Consider the following 16660-nt stretch of genomic DNA (forward strand, 5'->3'; position numbering starts at 1 on the left):
AAAAAAACCCAGATGTCTTATGGTTTGATCTGGTTACCTCTGAGAATTCTGTTCTCTTTAAGGATATGATTTCTCTGTCATCACACCCAATTTGGATCGAGGTACAACATGGAAACAGGGTAAAGACTGACGGAATGCTATCTGTGGGGTGGGGGTGGGGGGAGGGAAGCAAGATTGGGGGAAAACTGTAAAACTGAAATAATATATTTAATAAAAATTTTAAAAAAAGAGTGTGAGATGTTGATCTACTTCAGATTTCTGCCTCACCATCTTCGAACTTTCCCAGCAGTTTTAATTGAAGATTGACTTCTTATCCCAGAATCTGGACTCTTTGGGTTTATCAGCAGCAGATTACTATATTCATGTCCAGCTGTCTCTTTTGTACCTAGTCTATTCTGATCTACCACTCTGTTTTGTAGCCATTACCAGACAGTTTTGACGACTGATGCTTTATAATATAATTTTAGTTCTGAAAAGGCTAATCCACCTTCTTTGATACTTTTTTCATTAAGTCCCTTGATATTCTTGACTTTTTTGTTTTTCCATAGGAATTTAGTTACAATTTTTTCTAGCTTAGTAAAGAAATTTTTGGAAGTTTGATTGATTGATATTGCACTAAATACATAGTTTAATTTAGGTAGACTTATCATTTTTATTATATGAACTCAGTCTATATACATGAGAAGTTGTCATTTGCGCACTTATTTAGATATGATTTTATTTGTATGAAAGCTGCTTTATCGATGTTTTCATAAAGTTTTTGAGTCAGCCTTAGTAGGTAGACTCCCAAGCATTTTATATTGTCTGAAGTTATTTTAAATGGGATTTCTCTTTCTAACTCTTGCTGCTGTATCTCACTAGTATATAGAAAGGCAGAGGATTTAGGTGAATTTTTCTTATATCCTACAACATCGCTAAAGTTGCTCATTATTTCCAATAATTTTTAGATGATTTTTAGGGTTGTCCAGATATACTATCTTTCCATCTGAAAAGAGTGAGAGTTTTGTTTCTTCCTTCACAATTCTAATTCCTTCAATTTCTTTATCTTTTCTTATTGCTGGAGTTAAGATTTATAATGCAATATTGAATGGTAGTGCAGCATCCTTGTTTCACCCCCCCCAATCTTATTGGAGATGCCTATAACTTAACCCCATTGCCTATGAAGCTCATTGCTGGTTTCAGGTAGATACTGCTTTTCATTCTCAGGAAGAATTCATTTAGTCCTATGCTTTCTAGAGTTTTTGATAAGAATGTGTTCTGTATTGTGTCCAAGGCTTTTGTAATATCTATTGAAATAATCATATTATTTTTGTTAGGATTTCAATTGATATAGTTAAGTTTCCCTAATATTGAACCAACCCTGTATTCCTGGAACAAATGTTATTTGGTCATAGTATATTATTCCAGTGATAACTTGCTGAAATTGCTCTGCTAATATTTTATTAAAAACTTTTGTATCCATATTCATTAGGAAAATTGGTCTATAATTTTCCTTCTCTGTTTTGAATCTTCTTGGTTTTGGTATCAATACTGTATTGGTGTCTTAGAAAGAATTAGGCAGAGCTCCATCTTCACCTATTTTTCCAAAAAAGTTTATATAGAATTGGTATCCATTGTTCCTTAAATATTTGATAGAATTATCTTTTCCTTATGGCCCTGTAAATTCTTTCTTAGGGAGATCATTGATGAATTTTGCATTTCTTTTTCTGAGATAGGCATATTTAGGCATGTAATTTTCTCTTCATTTAACCTAGGTAACATATATTTTTTTGTAAATTTTCATCCATTTCATTTAGATTATCAAATTTATTGGCGGAGAATTGGGAAAAATAGTTTCAAATTATTAGTTAATTTCTTCCTCAATGGTTGCCTGTTCACCTTTCAAAATTTTGATATTAGTAATTTGGTTTTCTGCTTTTTTTCTTTTAATCAAATTAACCAAAGGTTATTGATTTTTTTTTGTAAAAACCATTCTTGGTTTTATTTATTCCTTCAATAGTTTCATTGCTTTCAATTTTATGAATTTCTTCTTTAATTTTTAGAATTTCTAATTCGGTATTTAATTGGGGATTTTTAATTTGTTCTTTCTCTAATTCTTTTATTTGAATGCTTAGTTCATTCATTTCCTCTTTCTATATTTTATTGATGGAAGCATTTAAAGATGTAATATATCCCCTAATAACAGATTTGGTGGTATCCCATAAGTTTTAGTAAGTTGTCTCGTTTTTGTCATTGTCTAAGATGAAATCATTATTTGTAGCTATAATTTGTTGTTTGATCCTCTCATTCTTTTAAATGAGGTTTAGTTTCCAATTAATTTTAGTTCTATCTCTCCATGGCCCATTATTGCATATGAATTTTATTGTATTATGGTCTGAAAAGGAAGTATTCGCTATTTCTGTCATTCTGAAGTTTGATTATGAAGTTGTATGTCCTAGTTTATTATCAGTTTTTATGTAGGTGCCATATACTGCAGAAAAAAAGGTATATTCCTTTATTTTCCCATTCATTTTTCTTCAGGGATCTATCATGTCTGTATTTTCTAATATTCTATTTAGCTACTTAACTTCCTTCTTGTTTATTTTATGTTTAGAGTTATCTAATTCTGAGAGAGGGAGGTGGAGGTCTCCCACCAGTAGTGTTTTCTTGTCTGTGTTTTCCTGTAACTCATGCAGCATCTCCTCTAAGAAACTGGACGCTATACTATTTGCCACATACATGTTTAGTATTGAAATTGCTTTGTCATCCATGTTACTTTTAGGAGGATATAGTTTCTTTCCTTATCTCTTTTAATAAGATCTATTTTTCCAGTTGGTTTGTCTGAAATAAAGACTCCTATCCCTGCCTTTTTCACTTCAGCTGAAGCATAATATATTCTGCTTTAACCTACTACCTTACTCTATAGATATCTCTGCTTCACATGAGTTTCCTGTGAGCAGAATATTGTAGGATTCTGGTATTTAATCCACTCTGTATTCTATTTACATTTCTTGGGAGAGTTTATCCAATTCACATTCAAAGTTATAATTACAAATTCTTTATTGTCCTCCATACTATCTACCCTGTTTTTGTATTTTTCTCCTTTTTCCAACTTATACGTGTTCCCCAGAATTTTGCTTCTGAATTCTACTTTCTTCGGTGTGTTTGCCCCTTATATCCAACCCCCTCCCCCTTTCTTTCCCCTTTCTCTTTACCCCTTCTTCCTTCCCTTCTTTCTAGAAGTTTCTCTTTATTTTTCATCCTTTCCTTTTCCCCTTTTGATACTTAAAAGGTAAGATAAATTTCTAATCTTATTTGAGTGTGTGTGTGTGTGTGTGTGTGTGCATGTGTGTGTGTGTGTGTGTGTGTGTGTGTGTGTGTGTGTGTGTGTCTGTTAATCCCTCTTTGAGAAAAATCTGTTGAGAGTAAAGTTCAGGTAATTTTCACTTCTTCCCTTCATTACCCTCTCTTGCAATTGGTCCTTTGCACATCTTCATGTGATGCAATTTACCCCATTCAATCTCCTCCATCCTCCTGTCTCTTTACTGCCCCCTATTATAAAGGAAATGTTATTTGTAAATCATTCTATCACAATCATGGACAAGTCATGATTATCCATTCTTCTTGTTAATATATTCTCCCTAATAGAGTTATAATTGCCAAGAGTTATGAGAATCTTTCTCACAGATGATGATATGGTTTCATCTTATTGGATATTTTACTTTTCCCTTTTTATCTTATCATGTATCAGTTGAGTCTCCCATTTGAAGTCGAGATTTTCTATTTAACTCTGGTCTTTTCATCAGGAAAAGTTGAAAGTCTCCCATTTTGTTAAATGTTCATCATCTCCCCTGAAAAAAGAAGGCTCAGTTTTTTTTTCCTGGATAGTGAATTCTTGGCTTCATTCAAAGCTTGTTTGCTCAATGGAATCATATTCTAGGCCCTTTGATCCCTTAATTTTGATGCAGTCAGGTCCTGTATAAGCCTTACTGTGGTTCATTGATGTTTAATTTTTTCTTGTCTGCTTGCATGATTTTCTCCTTTATCTGATAGTTCTGAAATTTGGTCATGATACTGCTTGGTGCTTTTATTTTTCTGATCCCTTTAATGGGGAATCAATGTATTCTCTCAATAACTATTTTGTCCTCTCCTTCCATGATAGTGGGGCAATTCTCCTTCACTATATCATGAGGAATGGATATCAGATTTTTTAATTTCAAAGTTTTCAGGAAGCCCACTGATTCTTAATTGTCTCTTCTAGATCTCTTTTCCAGGTATATTTTTCCTGTGAGATATTTTACATTTTCTTTTTTTTCCTTTTTTTGGTTTTCTTTCACAGATTCTTGTTGCCTGGTGAAGTCATTACTTTCCACTAGATTCCATTCTTTTTATAAGAAGAATTTTCTTCATTTGTCTTTTTCAAATCCTTTTCCAATTGGCCAATTCTATTTCTACAGGAATTTTCCACTTGCCCAGTTATGGTTTTGTGAAATGTATCTTATTTTGCACTTCTAATTATATTATCAGAAGATTGTTTTCTTGTTGCAAGATGTTAATTTCTTTGCAAAGTGTTAATTATATCTTGCATTGCTTTTCCCAATTTTCCATTTGATTTTTAAACTCCTTTCTGCTTTCTTCTAAGAAGTCTTTCTGGGCTTGTAACCAATTCAAATTCTCCCCTGAATTTCTAGTTCTCTCTGAGGTAGGATCCTTGCTTCAAGGTAACTTTCAAAGGACCCTATTTTCACTGACTTTTCTTTATCCTAGGGTCTTGTGTTGAAGGAGAGGCTAGTTCAGAAGCCTTTGGTGTTGAGATCCATAGAGGCTTTGCTCACTGGGCTTAGGAACTCCAAGTGGGCCAGGCAGTATAGGATGCAAGATGCTTTCTCTTAAATGTCTGTGATTTTGATTAGTGGCCCACTCCCTAGGCCCAGGGGAGGGGATTGGGGAAGGTATCAGAATCTGGTTTATCCTTGAACAATATGAGCTGGGCATTCAGACTATATAGTTAAACTACTTAATCCCAAATCAGCACCACTGGAAATCTGCTTCCCACAACTGATCATGGGGAGAGTAAGGGGAATTGTTACTATATTTGTTCATGGTAGGATCACTTTTGCCCAGAGTAATGGGGGGGGGACTCAGGTGGAAATATGGGAGCTCTGGCACTGGTCTTCCAGAAGAGTGGAGTTGATGGAATGCTATCTAACCACTGGAGGTCTCCTGCCCACCACATATACAGTCAAAGCTTCTGTTTTCAGGTTAGTCCACGGGTCTCATCCCATCAGCCCTGTGCTGGCTCTCTGCCATCTTCCCCTGGGTAACCCACACTCCCCTATGACAGCCCTTGCTGTGCAATATTCTCCTAGTTTCTTCTCTGGGTTTTGTAGATCCAAATTCTATTAAGAGGTTTGGTTCATGTTAGTTATGTGGGAAAGCCAAGAGAGTTTAAGACAGTGCCTGCCTTGTCTCTGCCATCTTGGCTGGAAGTGCCTTTTTATGTTGTTAAAACACAGGTATGACCAGGTTACTCATCTCTTAAAGAAATTTCATCTCCATAATTCCATAATGCCTTTAGAATAAAATACCGTCTTAGTTTAGCATTAAAAATCCTTTGAAATAGGAATTGAACCCACTCTTCAACACTCATTGTATACTATTCCCTCTTTATACAATTTATGATGTGGTCATTTCAATTTCCACCTCTGTGACTCTGCCCAGACTGAATACATTAAATATATTTCCTTCTTTCCTCCCATTAGGTCTTAATTTTTAGTATACTTTAGGATTCAGTTCAAGGACTTTCACATTAGGTCTGTCTTAAGTTTATTTAGTTGCTAGTGTCACAGCCTTGAATTTTTTGGTACTAACATTGTATAAACATTATATTTACTTCTCTGTGTTCATGTTGTCTCACGAGATAGAATGCAATGTCATTGAGGGCAGAAACTATTTAGGTTTTGTCTTTCTTAGTGCAGCTAGATGCTATAGTAGATTGATCACCAGGTTCAACATCACTAAGACCTGAGATCAAATTAGCTTAGACACTTACTATCTATGTGACCCTGGGCAAGTCACTTCATCATTTTTGCCTCGGTTTCCTCATCTGTCAAATGACCTAGAGAAGGAAATTGCAAACCATCCCAGTATCTCTGCCAGGAAAACCCAAAATAGAGGTCCCCAAAGTCAAATATGACTGCCCCATGTTGTTCTCACAGTATATGGCTTAGAGAAAGGTTTGTATTAAATAGTCATTGACTAAGTAATTCATGAAAGTAAAATTTGAGAATTAGTTAATGAGATGCAATGAGGTTGTAGATTCCATTTAGGTTGAATTATTCAGAGATAATTGATTTTAATGGTGACATTGATCTTTCTATAATTTTTAGAATCATTTTGAAGAATTAACCATCAAACTATCTTTGTCTCAAACCATCTTGGAACTAACTTCATATTTCAAATTACCCACTTCAGTACGAAGCATTTTGCAAGATCAGTCAAGTTAACATTGATTTTATAAATACATTGTCAAATAGTTACTAAAGTCACATAGGTAGGTCAAAATAACATTGATTTAGTGTAGACAGCAGAGACAATGGAGAAAAGGACCTGAATTCAAATTCTGATTCAGCCACTTATTACTTCTGTGATCTTAGAATGTCCACCCACCAATCTTGACCTCAGTTAGTTTTTTTTTTTAATGAGGGAGTTAGATTAGATGTCTAATCCAATGAATATTCCTTACAGCTCAGAATCAGTGACCCTTTAATCCTATGATCTGGGCTCATAAACCAGATTTTGCTATGTATTTTACATGTCAACTCAAATCACTTCCCCTTTGGGAGGAAGGTTCAGTTTCCTTACTTGTAAAATAAAAAGGTTAGGCTAGATTCCTGCAAACATCATTTCTAGCTCCAAATCTGTGGTTCCTGAATCCCAGCTTTAATCTTCATAGTTTCTAATCAGCTCCAGTTTCTTTATCAATAAAAAGAGACTAACAATGGTACTTACTCACAAGATTGTTGTGAGGTTCAGATAAGGTGATGTAAAATGTTCCTGAAACATTAAAGTATTATATAAATACTAGGTATCACTTTTGTTACCATTTTGAGCACTTTCTCTGTCATTCTAAATTCTACCCATCCAAATCCCAACTCTTCTGTGACAAATTCCTTCAAATTCTGCCCCACAGGAATTACTCTTATTCTAAAACTCTCATGATACTAATTATCACTTTTACACATCTTGGCTCTTAATTGTCTTTTACTATGTCTTCTGTCTGTCTTTTCTTCCTCATATTCCTAATTTTCACTTTTTCATCAATACTGTAAATTCTTAGGCAATTGACAAGCATATGTTCAGAATCCTCTCCATTCACAAGCATGTGAAGAATTCCCTAGTGTAATGGGTGGAGAAGATCAATTTGTTCCAGTGACCATGAAGGTAGCTGAAGCATGCACTGTGGTTTACTTAAGAGCTTGGAAAAACCATGGAGACAAAACATTTCATCCTTTGCAACCCTGCTAGTCATCTTGATTTTTGTCCTACCATTGGAAACAGAGAGAATGAGGCTGATGATTTAATAAAATCTAATTCACTTACATATCTTTGTCTTGTAAGGTCATTAGTCCTCTTTGAAAACAAAGAATGAGCAGCAACAACTCCGTGTTGGCCCCTGCATTTGCAATGGATAGATAGGATATAAGCATGAAACCAACTCTATTCTAGAGAAGCTTACAAGACAGGGCCCATGTCTTAAATTTCTATTGTACTCAGACCTATCACAAGGAAAAGAATGCTAAGCATGCAATTAGGAGGTGTATAAGTTTTATTTTCTTTTTTTGCTACCCACAGTCACTAGGTATTGAGAGTATCATTTTACATATTTAGTCATCAATATTTTCATCTCCACAATGAGAATTAAAATACTTATCTTGCAGTATTGTCAAATGGTTTAAGTAAAAATGTGAAATATGATTTTGATGCATTATATAAATATAAAAACTTGTTGCAGTTGCTCTTAGTACTGAATCAATATTTGTTGAGTTGAATTCAATTGGACCTAATTGGAGAAATGACAGACTAGAAATACATTCCAGGAGAAAGGATAAGTGATCTGGGTCCCTTAACTTCCTCTCGCCAATTAAAGCTGCATGTGGCCAGAGATGAGAGAAAATTCACATCTGTAGGAAATACCTGAAACTTGATAGAACAGCAAATAATATGACTTAGATATGAAGGAATGAATGTGGAATAAGCAGAACAATTTTCTTTTGCACTTCTACTCCTCAGTGGGATGATGGTTTCATACTCTTGAGAAGAGTTAATAAACCAATAGACAGTTGTCTAGAATTTTTATTATTCCTGGCCAACAATTTTGCATTGCTCAGAAGTTCCTAGTATTTATGAAAGACATGCCAGAGAGCAAAACCACACTCTAGAAGAAATGCTTCCCAGTTAAGAGACAGAGTGAAGCAATATTTACGTTTCCTTTTCCCTACCCCTAGCATTACCTATGAATTCTTCATTATTTGTTAATGTTCCTGGGTCTTGAAAGGAAAGCATCCTATTTCTAATGTTTAATCTTTAATCCTAAAAATCTATTAATTCAGTAGTCATTAATTCATCAGTAAGAAAATCTAATCTATTGTTTATCATTTTTATTATTCAGAGACAAGTCTGGAAATCATGGATTATCATAATAGATGAAGAACAAAAAATGAGAAAAGGTGCATAATATATATAGTCATTCACTCATTCATCAGGAGTTTTTTTAAGTATCTATTTTATATATATATATATATAATATATACACATATTACATTTAAAGTATCTATTATATCTATTATATGATATATAGTATTTTAAAGTATCTATGATATGATTATATATATATTATAGATATCTATTATGTATTATATTATATTATTGACTTAGGAATATAAAGGGGGAAAAAGCCAAATATCATTCCCTGCTCTCAAGACATTCTCATTCAAATGGGAAGAAATGATGTGTATACAGTTAAGTTTATAGAAACAAAAATATATTAAGTGAATATCAATAATATCAATATGGAAGACATTTTCAGGTGAGGGGACCCATGATAAGTGGTCTATAACATGAAACCTAGTCGAATCTATCTTCAGGAAATTATATAAAAAACATTGAAAAATACACGTACAACTGGAAAAAGAAATAGTCCCATCCTGTAATGAGAGTTCGAAATGGCAGATGGCCAACAGAAGGTCTGGCTTCGCATGAGAGAAACATGAAAAGAGCTTTTGGAAATCTTGTAGAATGTTTATTTGGGGAACTTAGAAAAGAACATAAAACCTACAAAGCAGAATGGATCATGGATTGAACAAATAGGTTAGCCATTGATAAAAATCTTTTGTGGACCACTTGTAGAAGTTTCCAAATATGTGATGGGGTTGTAACAAAGCTTGTCTCTCCAGTAGTTCCCACTCTTTTTATATTTCAATCTCTTTCCACATCTTTTTTTTTAAAGTAAAAGTATTTGTTTTGAAAATGGAGAGGGGAACTCATACAAAAACTCAGTGTGAGGGTATACTTCCTAATTTGAACTTTTCAAGAGTGAAAAGGTGAGAGTATGCTTCCAGTTACCTGAGGTGTTCAAGTAGAACCTAGCTGATCATTTGTGAAGTATGTTGCAGAACTTGGTATTTGGGTACCAGGTGGCTTCTGAGAGTCCTTCCATCACACAGATTTGTGGACATTGCTTAAGAATCAAGGTAAAAAATGATTCTCAATTACTTTAGTAGTTATCACTTCCATCATGTAAATGATCATTAGGGATAATTCCTATCCATTTGTTAAAGTGTTTACAAACTTCTTAAAAATCGAGTCAGAGTTTCCCTTTCTCTATTACTATATGTAGTATACTTGGTCACATGTGAAAATAATGGAGATAAATTATTTTTTTTTGACAATTTAGACTTTTCTTTGTCGCCATGACTCTTTTTGTTTGGTTTTGAGTTTAATAGTGAGAACCGAATTTATAAATTTCAGATCAATATGTAAATATTTAGAATGAATAGAAATATGTAAATATTTAGAAAATTTTCCCTATTCAACCTTATAAATACTCAAATCTCAAAATATGATTTTTCAATCCAATAGGATTTTTTAAGTGACTTGCAACCATTCTAAAGGAAGAAGAGTAGCATATATTTCTATTGTACTTAATAGTTTACCAAGCACTTATCTCACAAAATACCCATAGGATAGTCAATGTTAATATCCTGTTTTAAACAATAAGGCAGTAGGGCCCCAGAGAGAGAAAGAGACATAAAAACTAATGGCTGTACAATGGGTTATTAGCCTCATTAATCACTAAAGACAAATATTAGCTGTAAAGATGACCCTCCTAAAACCTAGGGTTTTTAAACATTGGAATGGTCCATTGAATTAGATTTGAGGATTATCTTTCCTGGTGGTAGATGCTGGCAGAGGCAGACTTCTGTCCTTGAGGAATTGTGTTTTTAAACTAAACAATGCAGGTAGATGGTGCCAAAGTGCAGGGAGTGTTTGGAATCTGGAAGATTTAGCTTCCCAAGTTAAAATCTGGCCTCAGATACTTCCTAGTTATGTGACCCTGGCAAGTTACTTAATCATCTTTGCCTTAGTTTACTCAATTATAAACTGAGATGGAGAAGAAAATGGCAAACCCCTCTAGTACCTTTTTCAAGAAATCTCCAGATGAGGTCATGAAGAGTCAGAAATGATGGAAAACATGACTCAACAACAATTAAACACTTGAACATTGGGAAAACTGAGGTTTTGAGTGCTTTGCCTAAAAACCCATCATCAGCTGTAGATTCAGAGCTTGAACAAAACAAAATGAACAAATCTCCCATTCAGGCCCTTTCCTTTATGTAGGAGGGAACTAAAAGCCAGAGAAATGAAGGGAATGGTCCAAGGTCACATGAATTTATGACTTAGTCCAGAGATTCTCAATACAATGAGTTAATTAGAAATTATTTGCTTTGAACTAGATTCATAGTTAGAGAACAGGGATTCAAGCCTGGACCCTGACATTCAACATTTGTCTAATCATAGACAAGTTCCCTTAATCTCTCTAGGCTCAGTTTCTTAAAATAAATATATTGGATGACATGATGTGAGAGGCTCTTTCCAGCTTGAAATTATGACCCTTTGATCTTACTGAGCATCTTCTCTGGCTCATCTTTGCTTTGAAGTTCCATAAATAATACAAACTTTGGATGGTACAGCAGAATGAGTACTGGAATTTGGAGATAAAATGTAAGGATTTAAATTCTACTTCTTCCATTTACTGTCTGTGGGTCTTGGGTAAATCACTTCACTTCTCTGACCCTCCCTTTCTTCATTCATAAAATGAAAAAGATTGAATTATTTGACCTTTATTAACTTTTCTAACTCTATAACTATGATTATTTCTATGATAATACTCTATCCTTAAGAAACATATAATTACTAATATATTGAACCCACAGCATGTATCTTATTAAAATAAAAACAATAACATAATTATACCTTTTCCCATCTTCATCTCTACATTTCTCTGTCAAAAAAAAAAACAGAAAAAAGAGAAAGCAATTGTTTGGATTCGATTTTGAATTTACAATTAGGGTTCAGCTTTTTTTTTAATTCAGCATGCTCTCTTCTCTTCCAGTTTTAGCCATCATTGTCCATGACTTAGCAATATGGTGTACCAGGCTTGAACTGAATCATCCCAGCTCAAGGAAGGTGAGTAAGTTCTTGTAACTGAGCCAGGGGCTAATAAACAAGCAGCCCAGATGGATCCAACACCATTTATCATGAGGAAGAGGGTAAGGCCACTTCTCTTCCTTTAAGTGAAAATGATACTTATGGATCATTAGTCTTTAGGTGACACTAGCCATCTCTGTCCCAGGGTAACCTTGAATGGATTGGAAGCAAGGTCTAGCTTCTTCCTTCCACTCACCCAACCATGCTCTTCCCATTCCTTTTCTCATCATGGTGGGACTACTCAAGTGGGCTTGTTGGTTTGTTGCAGAGATGGCTGTCTGATGTCATATACATATATATATATATATATATATATATATATATATATATATATATATATATATATATGTATGTATGTATGTGTGTGTGTGTGTGTATAGTTATATAGTTCATAGGCTAAGAAAATGTCCATTTGAAATAGATGCCCATGGGTATTCTGATAGAAAACTTCTTAAAGGAAGTTTAGGCATTATATACATTTCAAACAAAGTTTCTTCAATGATACAATACTTTCAGAATTTGTGAAAACAGTCACCATGATGACCTCCTGAGATTTGCCCAAGGTAGCCTTTAGAAAATGTGACTTGAAGATTCTACTTTTATTTTGGTATCTGAGAAATTGGAAGGGACTAGCCTCTTCAGTTTGGTCGTGGACAAATTAAGGACAAGAAATGGAGGTAATAAATAAATAATCTTGATTTTTACACTCTAAGTTTATACTCCTGAGTTTATGTACTCAATAGGAAGTATTTTTAGGGCAGTGAAAAGAGCACTGATTGGACTTGGGTTCAAATGCCATCTCTTATGGCTACTAGACATGAGGTTTTGGTCAAAGCATTTAATTTGGGTCTCAATTTTTTCCTCTGTAAAAAAAGAAGAAATATGTATCAGATAATCTCTGAAACCCCTTTACTTCCTAGATCTATCATGACCTCAATTACCTTAATAAATGATGAAAAATGACACTGGCTATGAACTCATGTCAGCTCACTTGAAGTCATTGGATTCTTAGATGACCATTTACTTCATGATCCATCGGTATTTCCAATATCAAAAAAGGCAAAGAAAGGGAAGGAAGAAAAAATGAAAATAAGAGCAGAATGCATAAGAAAGAAGTCATATCATAGTATCATTTTGGTTTGTTTTTGTTTTGTTTTGTTTAGGGATTATGGGGCAGAGGCTGGAGGGAAATGATAAAGGTTGGACAGAAGGTGAACATTATGTAGAAGAGATCAACCATATTTTCGTGGTTCTAGAGAGAAGTAGTAGATTTCCACTCAATGTAACGAATAAAGAACGAATGAAAAAGTATTTACTATGCATAACACATTGTGCCCATGAGAGGAAAACAATTTGAAATTCTAGATAGTTCTTGAACTCAATGGACTCACATTCTACATAAGGGAGACCCTCAAATGTTAAGGATAACTTCAGAATGAATGCAAGAGACTGATGATCCTTAGGGTAATATTTTAGGATGAATAGCAAGTCTCAGAGTGCTTAGAGTGAACTGGTAGGTGAACTAGTAATGCCTACAAGGATGTCTAGAGGGCAGAGGGTAAGGTTTTTTGCCTCCTAGCTAGATGGTGATCCCCACTTCCACTTTTTCTCTGTGTGAGGGAACCTAGAATCTTTGTATTAGCAGGGAGTTTGGGGGGGAGTGATGGTGAATCTTGTACTTTGCCGTTAGCACCCTGTGCAACATAATTATCTGTCAGATAAGACTCATGACTGGAATAAAACAGAGCTAAAGGAATCCTATGGAAACTATATCCCTCTGTTTTCCTTTATAGTATGTTTCCATTAATCTGGAAGTTTTGTAAATCTATAACAAATCTATTAGGTGATTGACAAATCTAAATCTAAATCATTGGTCTATAAAGGGTTCTGTCTTTATTGAATGAAGGTAAGGAATGTCAAGAATTATGATTTCTATGATGATTAATATGCTAAATATAATGAATTTATAGTAATAATTTAGTTTCTAAAGATTCTTTTCATAGCCTGACTCTAGGCCTGGAAAAATAGTGAAAACAAAGCAGCAAAGGATATCTGTCAATCATGAGAAGTCCCGCCTTGCTTGTGTTAAATGAATGAATCACAATAAACTGTACTGCATAATAATAATGATCCCCAAAATATATAGTCAGCTTGTAATTCCCCATGGATTTCTATTTGAATGTTACAAGTGAGGTAATCATATTATCCTGAATGGTGGACTTGTGGTGGGAATGGTGGGAAGATCACTCAAGCCCCAGAGTTGAATGTTATGATCATGGTATGTAATAGCTAGCTCTACAACATCAAAGTGAAATTCCAAGGAACAGAGTGATCCTATGATTTGTAAATTGGTTCCTTACAAAGAAAATACTTAATAAACTACTATCTGGCTACTAGCACTGTCTCTGTCCTGCTCTGGAATGCCTAAATTAGAAGCTTCTCAGTAAAACTTCAATCTACATCTGCTTCACCCTGAATCCCATTATCCTAGGACCAGAGGCTGGGTTAGGACATAACAGGGAAACCTGCCTGCCTGCTTCTCACTCGAACTATGGGATGGGATGAGAGGGGAAAGGCAGATTTAACAATTAGAGCTATCCAAAATGCTTTTCAGTTTGGAGGGTTTGAGATCAACATCGTTGGAAAGCTAACAAGCTAACATCCTGGGAATGTTATAGAGAGAATTCCCTTCAGGCAGGAGTTGGACATAAAGGGCTTTGAGGTCCTTTCCTATTCTGGCTTCCTTTGATTATAGGAATAAAGTCAAATGTAATTCAAGAAAAACAAAGACCTGTGGAGTTAAGTGTTCAAAGTACTGGACAAAGCATTGGATTTTATGGAATTTTGAGCTATAAAGGTCAAGATCTAATTCACTCTCTCATTTTACATAAGTGGAAACTGAGGCCTAGAGAATTGTTAAGGGAATGTCACTAAGTAGTGGTAGAACTGAGTTTGAATCCAGGAAACTTTTCCCCACTCCATCAATTGAACGGTACTCATCTCCATTGCCATGGTTAATTGGGAGTACATTGCAGTTTCCCTCACTGCTCATTACATTACAGCTGTCTTTAAAATAAACATTTTCACTTGGGCTGAGTTCCCGCCGCCCTCTGTTCTCCGACATTCTGGGCATTGAGTTCCCTTGTCTCTGAACAACAAAAGCAACATCTCTCTGCCTAAGTGATGAGTAGGGCAGTAAAAGGAGTAGGAGAACTTGGCTGAGCGTAATGTTCTCAGACAATCCGTTTATTGAACACCTGTGGGCTGCAATCTCCTTTGGGTGGGGAGAGATGTTGATCATTCCCATTGCTTTATATATTAATATTCAAGATGCCAGCTCTCATTTATACCTCTTTAGGTGGGTGGGGCAAATCCTTTAGGATCTCAATTTGTAGATTGACCAAGAATCTAAATGGAGACCTACCTAGGTTATCTGGTTGTAGTTTGACTTCTTAGCACAGGTAAATGATTAAAATGCACTGATCCCTGGTGGCTCAGGCCAATAACTCTTTTCTAACCGGTGACCAAAATATGAACCAGTTGGAGTGGGGCAAATGAAAATCATCTGGCTTTTTCTCTACCAGTCCCTCTCAAGTGCTATTTTTCAAAGTCATCCAGGAAGTATTAGTCTTGTGGCTGAATGTTACCCTTTCCCTGATTGGACCTTCAGAAATAGTAGACTCATTAGCTTTTAGATTTAGAATAGTAGGCTCATTGGATCCTAGATTTAGAACTAGGAAGCAGTTTAGGGACCATTGACCATAACTCTTTCAATTTGCAGATGAGGAAACTAAAGCCCCAAAAGGAAGAATAACTTTCCCTGGGTCACATAATTAGTAAATGACTGAGGCAAAACTTGAACCCAGGTATTCCTGATGTCAGGTTCATCTCTCTATTCACTCTACAATGCTCCTCCTTTAATGTGGCCTATCCCCACCACCTTGGAGTTTGTAGGTCATTCCTTATACTATTGTTCAACAACCTGCTCTACCACTTTTCACCGCTGTGACCTGAGAAAAGTCACACAACCTCTCTGGGCCTCCCATGCGAAACACGAACTATGGACTCAATAGCCTCTCAGGTCCCTTCCAATTTAAAACTAGGTTCTCATGATCCTATGCAAGAATAGTCATTACACACTTGGCTCCACAGTCTGATTGTGCTGGTAGGACCCACTGAGCATCAAGATTCTTGTTTCAGAATCATTTCTCACCAAAGGAAGTGTCTCTGACAGTAATCTAGGATGTCAAACAATTAACAAGGCACACTGTGAAATTAGTACCCATACTTTAAATCTTACCTAGGCAAGATTTTTTGCTTCTGGGTCTCAGTTTCCTCAACTGTAAAATAAGAGGCATGAGACCTAGATGATCTCTGAGGTCCCTGCCAGCTCACAATCATTATGCCTATTCATTAACATTCTCAGCCAAGATTTCATGATGTTCCTTGAGCTAAAGGTGAAAATCATCTATTTTCCCCTTTATTAAGTTTTCCAAATTCTATCTTGGGAATGTCCATGATGAATAAATAAGTGGTACTTAGTGTCTGGCACATTTCAAAGCATATTTTACTTGCCATGGCTTTGTGAATCTCTTGGTCATTTTTTATGATGACAACAAGAGAAGCTAAAAAAGCATATTTTAAGTTTGTGGGAAGTGGCAGAAAAGTTGATGTCACCAAATGGTTGAGTCAGGAGATTTCTTTACTGTCTGGTAGGGGATGGGAAAACACACAAAAACGATTCCTTTATTTGCCTAAAAGCCAGATTCATAATTCATGATTAATTGATTCAAAAAATTTGAATATGTTAACTATATGTTCTGTATTCAATGGGAAACAATGGGGGAAAAAATGTAAAGTCCACACCTTCAAGGAATCTATAGACTAGTTAGAGAGATACATTTGAGTTACT

This window comes from Macrotis lagotis, chromosome 7 (genome assembly GCF_037893015.1).
Source record: "Macrotis lagotis isolate mMagLag1 chromosome 7, bilby.v1.9.chrom.fasta, whole genome shotgun sequence".
NCBI lineage: Eukaryota > Metazoa > Chordata > Mammalia > Peramelemorphia > Peramelidae > Macrotis > Macrotis lagotis.